This window comes from Gobio gobio (assembly GCF_949357685.1).
Source record: "Gobio gobio genome assembly, chromosome: 8".
Taxonomy (NCBI): Eukaryota; Metazoa; Chordata; class Actinopteri; order Cypriniformes; family Gobionidae; genus Gobio; species Gobio gobio.
Genome location: NC_137114.1, coordinates 8,718,986 through 8,725,989, shown reverse-complemented (window position 1 = coordinate 8,725,989; position 7,004 = coordinate 8,718,986). Strand labels below are relative to the sequence as shown.

The following is a 7,004-nucleotide window of genomic DNA, read 5'->3' as shown; positions in this document are numbered from 1 at the left end:
GGGTATTGTCAAATAATCTACTGCCCACTGACATGGTTTTGAAAGCTATTTATTATACATTTTTTGGCCTTCAAACTTATTAAAAATGCACATAATGTAGATCAGAGAAATCAAAATTTTCTCAGGGGAGCATTCCCCAGAACCCCCCTAACTATCTCAAATTTGGGACCTCACTGATTTTAAAAACCCTGCTTATGGCTCTAAGTGAACTGTAAGGTATTTATCTTTGTTTCAATAACTGCTCAACCCTACCTTACACATTAATACTGGAAAAAGAGCCCCTTTGGTGTAAAAACACATTAAGTCTTTTTCCGGCGCGATTTTGAATGACCATTCACCGTAAATAGGGCTCCCCCTCCCTACAAAAGCCAATTTAACCACTGTGTACACCGACTGAACAACAATGTTAATAGATAATATTGCTGATTACCTCATTTTTATATTCAGTAATATTCTTCAAAATTAGATACTACACTGCATGAAAAAAGGTGTATCCGGACCAGGATACTCCTGTATACACTGCTGAAATTCGGAAGAATCCAGGAGTATACTGGCCGGATAGGTCAAATTCCATGGATCCGTATATGTCCGTATTCATCCGAAATGGTACCAAATCGGATGTATGTTGTGGCCGTATACTCCCATGCTACAGCCATTTGTTGCCATGGCAAATAATCCCATCAAGTTTTTCCCAGGAGACATTTTCACACCTCTAAACAGCTTTGCCTTCCATCCCCTATTGGTCCTTCATCTCAAACTGGATTGGTTGTTTTTTTTAAAACCACTCCCAAAACCCAGACTGCTATTGGAGGACAGGACGCATTGAAAACCCAGTCAAGTGACTTTATTGGTTACTTCTAAGGCTAAGGGTGGGCTAGGTTTTGTAGCATAGGGACTTGATTGGTTATAGGCCAGCTATGCAGATTTTGCTAATTAATATATAATATATATATATATATATATATATATATATATATATATATATATATATATATATATAAAATAATCCCCTCTCCCTCCCAAAAGAAAAATACACACAAAACAATTTGAGAAAGTCTGAAATATTTATTAAAAAGGTATAAAAAAAAAAAAAAAACATTCTTAACAGCATTATAAACGAACATTAAAACAATGGTGAAACAAAAACAAGTGAACTAAATGTATTTAAAAGGGATGAAAATGTAAAGGAACAAATGTAAAAATATAAACAGTCCAAAGAACATAAATATACATTAAAATGAATTGGTAAAGAAACAAAAAGGGGAAAAAAAATGAACAAAATGCATTTAAAAGACAGATGTAAAGGAATAAAATACACAGTGAACATAAAAAGGAGAAGAATAAATATACAAATTAAACAATATAAAATGAGAACAATAAATGTATAAGACAAAAAAAAGTGTATATAAAATACACATAAATATTCCAAGTAAACAATATAACCAAATAAAAAGAACAAAGAGCATTATAAACATACATTAAAATGAATGGGGGAAAAGATAAGTGAACAAAATGTTTCTAAAGGAAGGCGACGTAAGAGGAACAACAATACAAAACGTGGAGATCAAAAGCAACATGGACATCTAAAAAGGAACAAACATACAAAGTATACAACCTAAAACGAGACAAAGAAATCTATAAATTAAAAAGTGTATATAAAATATATGTAAATGTTCTATATATGGGAACCAATAAAAGTATAAGTATATAAACATAGGAATAAAGAAAATATAAAATGGAACAATTGAATATTAAAATTATAATTATAAAATAATTGTGACCAACTCTAACACAATGTTGTTTGAGCTAGCCAAACCATCCACACTGGCCATCCATCAACAACAGCATCATCTTCATCTTCATCAGGTCTATAGTTGCGGTCTTCCACAGGTTCTGTGTTGGTTTGTGCAACCCTGGACCTGGTCTCCAGCAACTGCAAAACATGACAGTAAATTAACCACTAAAACTCAGAGAGGAGTACAGTAACATTCTGGAGGGAAAAAGCTTAACCGGTTTCTTAACTTACCCGTCTCTTTCTCTGACGGTTCTGTGTGATGTTCTTCATAGTGTTTCTTTTCTGGGCCTTTTCAGACTGAGCCAAAGAATACTTCCTCAGCAAAGTCTCACAAAATAAAATACATCTTGCGACCTGCCAAATAATACATTAATAATATATAGTTAATGCCAATAAAAGTAAGTAAAACAATTCAATTAAAATGTATTTGTATAGCGCTTTTCACAATACATATTGTTTCAAAGCAACTTCACAGAAAATGCATGCGTCTACATTACAGAAAAAAACAGAGAACATTAAAATAATTTTTAAGATTACCTTTTACACATTCAGGGTCAACATCTGTAAAAGTTCTTCAGGATCATGGATCCAAAACTTCTGGATCATGAGGGGGGAAGAAGAAACATGCACACACACAAATAAATATTAATTTGTTTGATAAAACATTAATATTAATTATCAACTTACGGACAAGGACTTGCAAAACATACTCACCAGGCCCATACAAAAACTTTACAGTAGATCCAAAATCCTGGTTTGCCTATAATTCTTCAGAGTCCAAGTATGGTGGATTCCTGTCCTCTCTGCTGAATGAGTACATGATCTCAGATTATTCATTCCAAAGCTCTGTTACATTTTATGACAAGCTTGATCTTAAAACTAGCTGACAGTAGGGATGGGCATTATGACCATATAATTATACATACATGAGAAATTTTATTTTACAATAACGATATCACAATATATTTATTTTGATGGATATTTTATTAAAATGCTACAGAATAATACTGCTTTAAAAGTCTTCACTGTATGATATTCAATTAATTAATATCACATGATTCTTAAAGAAGCAGAAGGTCTTCTCTATTCTTTTGTTTTATTAAAATTAGGACAAAGCTGCAGCCCCTTTAAGAACGGATGCACAGAATGACACACATCCGGGTTTCCCCACGTTAACTTGAACTGTTTGACTTTACTTAAGACATAACTGACTGTTTAAATCAAGTGAATACCTCACATGACAAGGTTTCTGAGATAATTGTGTGCATTTTACAGAAAGATAATTGATTTCGGGATCGCATGCTGTCTGAGAGAGGCTTATTTTAAAACACATGCATGTCCCGTTCATTATTCTACATTCATGCATGTTTCCTTGTCAAAATGTCAAAAAGTTTTAGTACAGTCAGTGCTGCGTTATATACGCTATATTCCCATTCCGCAATATAAAAAGGTAATGTTAACGTTTACAGCAAAATCGCTAACAATAGTCAGTATCATCAGATCGCCATAACACCCAGCCCTATCTTAACAATATTACAACAAAACACAGAAACAGAATATGTAAGTTAATCACGATTAGCATATGACTTTAATGCACTAACGTTATATCTTGATGAGCAGTAGAAACAATATAAAGGGATTTACGTTACCTTCTGCCGTCTGCTGTCCGCCATTGGAAACTTAGTCTGTTCGTATTCATGTTTTTTCGTTCTCAGTCGACATCCCACAAGCAAAATTCGTCCAAAATAAGATTTTAACAGGTTTAAATGGTCCATGCAATGCCATTAATAGACCGACGTGAAGATTAGAAGCCGCGATCGCGTCGCGTCCCCGCGAGCCACGAGCAACTCCAACGACAACGGCAACGGGTGTATAATTCAAACTGAAGGCGCGCACTGTCATTGGCCAGATTTCTGGATGACGTTCAGATTGACCAATCACGCTCAAAAGAACACGGAAAGACAGCAAATAGCCTTGCAAATATAGAAAAAAACTTGTTTTAAACAACAGTTAGAAAATGTGTATATTTATTTTTATTTGCTGTTATATTTAATTAATTGGTCAAATGGTGTTTTGTGGTGTGGGCAGAGGCCTGGAAGTTTCAACGTGGAGAGCAGTGCAGATTTGTACTCTTTAAAAACAATTATTGTTTGATATTTAGTTTGCTATATATTTTGTTATATTTGTATCCAGAATTGAATGTAAAAATACACCTTCACTGTAAAACAGAAAATTAAAGTAAAATATCTTAATTTAAATAAGGAAAAATCTGTAAACTAATAGTGTTTTCTCTAAAACGTTTAATGTAAATTTCTGTGAAGTTTTTTAACTTTATTTGACTTAAGATATTTGACTTTAATTTTACGGTTTTTGTTTTGCAGCTGTAGCTGCTGTTTTTTTAGGTTTTTATTTTTACAGTGTAAATATAAAACTAATAAGATTTACTTTAAAATGACAAAGAATAATGTTAAATTGTTAGTATGGACATAAACATAAACCTTTAATATAATGAGCTAAATATTGTATTACAGTTGTTAATTTACAGATATTGTTTGTAAGTTTGCATGAATTTGTTATTTATGAAAACAGAAAAATAATACAGTGATGTTCCTGTATAAAAAATGAGAATTACTGTAGTTTGTCATTAATGATATAATCCTTAAAATAACAGTCAAGTTGTTTATTTAGATATTGTTTGTAATTTTACATCGTTTTAAACATAATTCAAAATTAAAAATGAAATTTTTTTGTTGTTGTAAAATTAGGATTATTTTTATTGGTTGCACCTACATTTATTGTGAGTGGTGGATTTCAAACCTCAAAACACCCCTCTTTTGCAGCGTGTTAAAGTTAAGAATCTTGGAGTGACACTTTTTGTGAACAGTTGCAGAGCTGAAAGATCTGCTTGTGTTTCTGTGTTTCTCGAGCAAGTGAATCCCTGCTCTTTTTTATTCCATATTTTTATTTTGAGCATATCAGTTTTTGGTGTTTTTAAAACAAACTTTTTCATTTTCCACATTTCATCTCCTTTTTATTTAATTCTATTATTGCCTACAATTTGTAAAACTTTGCAAAAATTGTTTGGGGATAGTCTAAAATGTTTGGTTAATTATCCTTTGTTAATTCCATTACATTTCTTTGTTTATTTCATTACATATTCAGATTTTTTTGTGAACGTATATGTTCAGACAGGGTTTTTATTTTGTACTGTTTTTTATAAAAAATATTTGATTAAGAGACTCTTTTCATGCAGGGGTTTTAAGGCCCTGACACACCATTCTGATGGTTTGGCCCAGACCCAGGCAACGTGAACCAACCCCACAGTCGGCTTTAGCCATTGCTAGTTCAGTTTAGTGTTTCAGGGCCTTAAGAATTCTTTTTTCTGTGTAAAAAGCTTGTTTGCTGTAGCCTACAGTAGACCAGAGATAATTTTCAATCCTGAATTCCTCCCCTGCCCCCCCTCTCTCTGAGAACAGCCAGCACAAGTGTCAGTCATTAACATATGAAAGGTCTTCTTCACACCTAACAGTCTTCAATCCTAGCACACCCAGCAGTGTTTCAGCTGTATATGTCCGTGAAATTTCACGGATTCCTGTATACGTCCGCATACGTGAGGTTTCCGGGTTTTTCTGGAAATATACTGTTCCGTGTTACTCTGATCCGCTTTTTCCCACATACATCCGGTAAACATCAAATTACACAGGAGTATACCATGCCCGGATAGTGCCGGATTTCAGTGTTTTCATGCAGTGCTAGTAACACATTACTGCCATGGATTTTCTGTATCATAGCAACCAAAGTATCTCAGCTGGGAAAACGTTGAGCTTGCAAAGCGAAGGAGGAGAGTTTTCGTAAAGGTCCATTTTACGTGCAAATTACTCCGAATGTGCTCGTATATTTACGAAGGTTTCATGATTGAAGCCTGAAGTGTGTAGTTAAATGGTGGTGTTTAGCATAATGTGGTTGCATATATTAATGAATGAGGCAGTATTTTGTAATAAGTTTATATTCAGATTTTTCACCTTGTTCGTCAGCCACATTACAGTTTGCACCTAGAGTACAAAAAAAACCTATAAGTCTCTGTCTTGATTAGTTGCTTCCATTTTTGCTCTGTGAATCAGGGCACATATCTATCAAGCCTCTGAGAATTACTCACAAGAACGCTGCTAACTTAAGAGTAAAAAAAATTCTTGGCTCAAAGCTGCGCTTAAAAGTTATTTATCAAGCATCTCAATCATAATTAGGGTTGCCACCCGTCCCGTAAAATACGGAATCGTCCCGTATTTACAAGCAAAATGACACGTTCCGTATCAAACCAATACGGGACGCGATTTGTCCCGTATTTTACACAGGTCCACACATAGTTCAATAACCACATACGGATTTTGCAGTGTGGAGAATACTGATAGCAAATATAAAGAAATCAATTTCACAATAAGTAGTACAGGAGCTCATTTGTGCGTGATTGCGGGCTTTGTTGCCATAGCGGCGGAGTCTGGAGAACATGCGCTGTGCCGTGTGCCTGTAAACTTGTGCGGTTTTTTAAAAACACGTCGAGCTCGCGTCGCGTCCACCGTTTGAACGCAAGAGGATCTCGAGATATAGAGCTGAGTAGAAAAACAGATATCAATGGGTCTGTCCAGTAACTCATGATGAACATCAGGCCAACTGCACACTTTATGAGAAGCATTTCAGTGTCTCAGACTGACTGACTTTGGTGACAGACCGGTCTATGTGACACACACATCTGTGCTTCTAAAGGTAGGAATATAGTTTTTTTTTTTAATGGATAATATATTAATATAATATTCCAATACATTATCAGAGCTTGGCAGACAGAATTATTATTTTTAGACAGGTTAATTAATAGATTATAGCCTAAGTTATTTTTAATTTATAATTTAGCTAGGGTATATTAATCATACATAATAAATAATCCTGTCATATAAAGTTTATGACATTTAAAAATATTTAGATAAAAATGGGACAAATAATTACACGATAATATAGTCATAATTTAAGTAAATTATTCAAAGAAAATAAACATTTTTAAAATTCAAAAAAGTGATTAGGCCTACTGGTTCAGAATGACTGCTTAAAGGGACAGTTCACCCAAAAATAAAAATTCTGTCATCATTTATTCACCCTCAAGTTGTTTCAAACATGTATACATTTCTTTGTTATGTTGAACACATTGGAAGATTACTAT

The 7,004-nt window shown here is 33.8% G+C and overlaps 1 long non-coding RNA gene across 1 annotated transcript; it reads right to left on the bottom strand.

Moving 5' to 3' along the window:
* Positions 1-1,048: 1,048 nt before the first annotated feature.
* LOC307130730 lies at positions 1,049-4,180 on the bottom strand. The gene is made up of 4 exons (XR_013817079.1): positions 2,510-4,180; positions 2,333-2,392; positions 2,027-2,149; positions 1,049-1,933 (listed from the first exon to the last, which is right to left on the bottom strand). It is a non-coding gene; the product is annotated as an uncharacterized lncRNA (long non-coding RNA).
* Between the last annotated feature and the right edge of the window lie 2,824 nt (positions 4,181-7,004).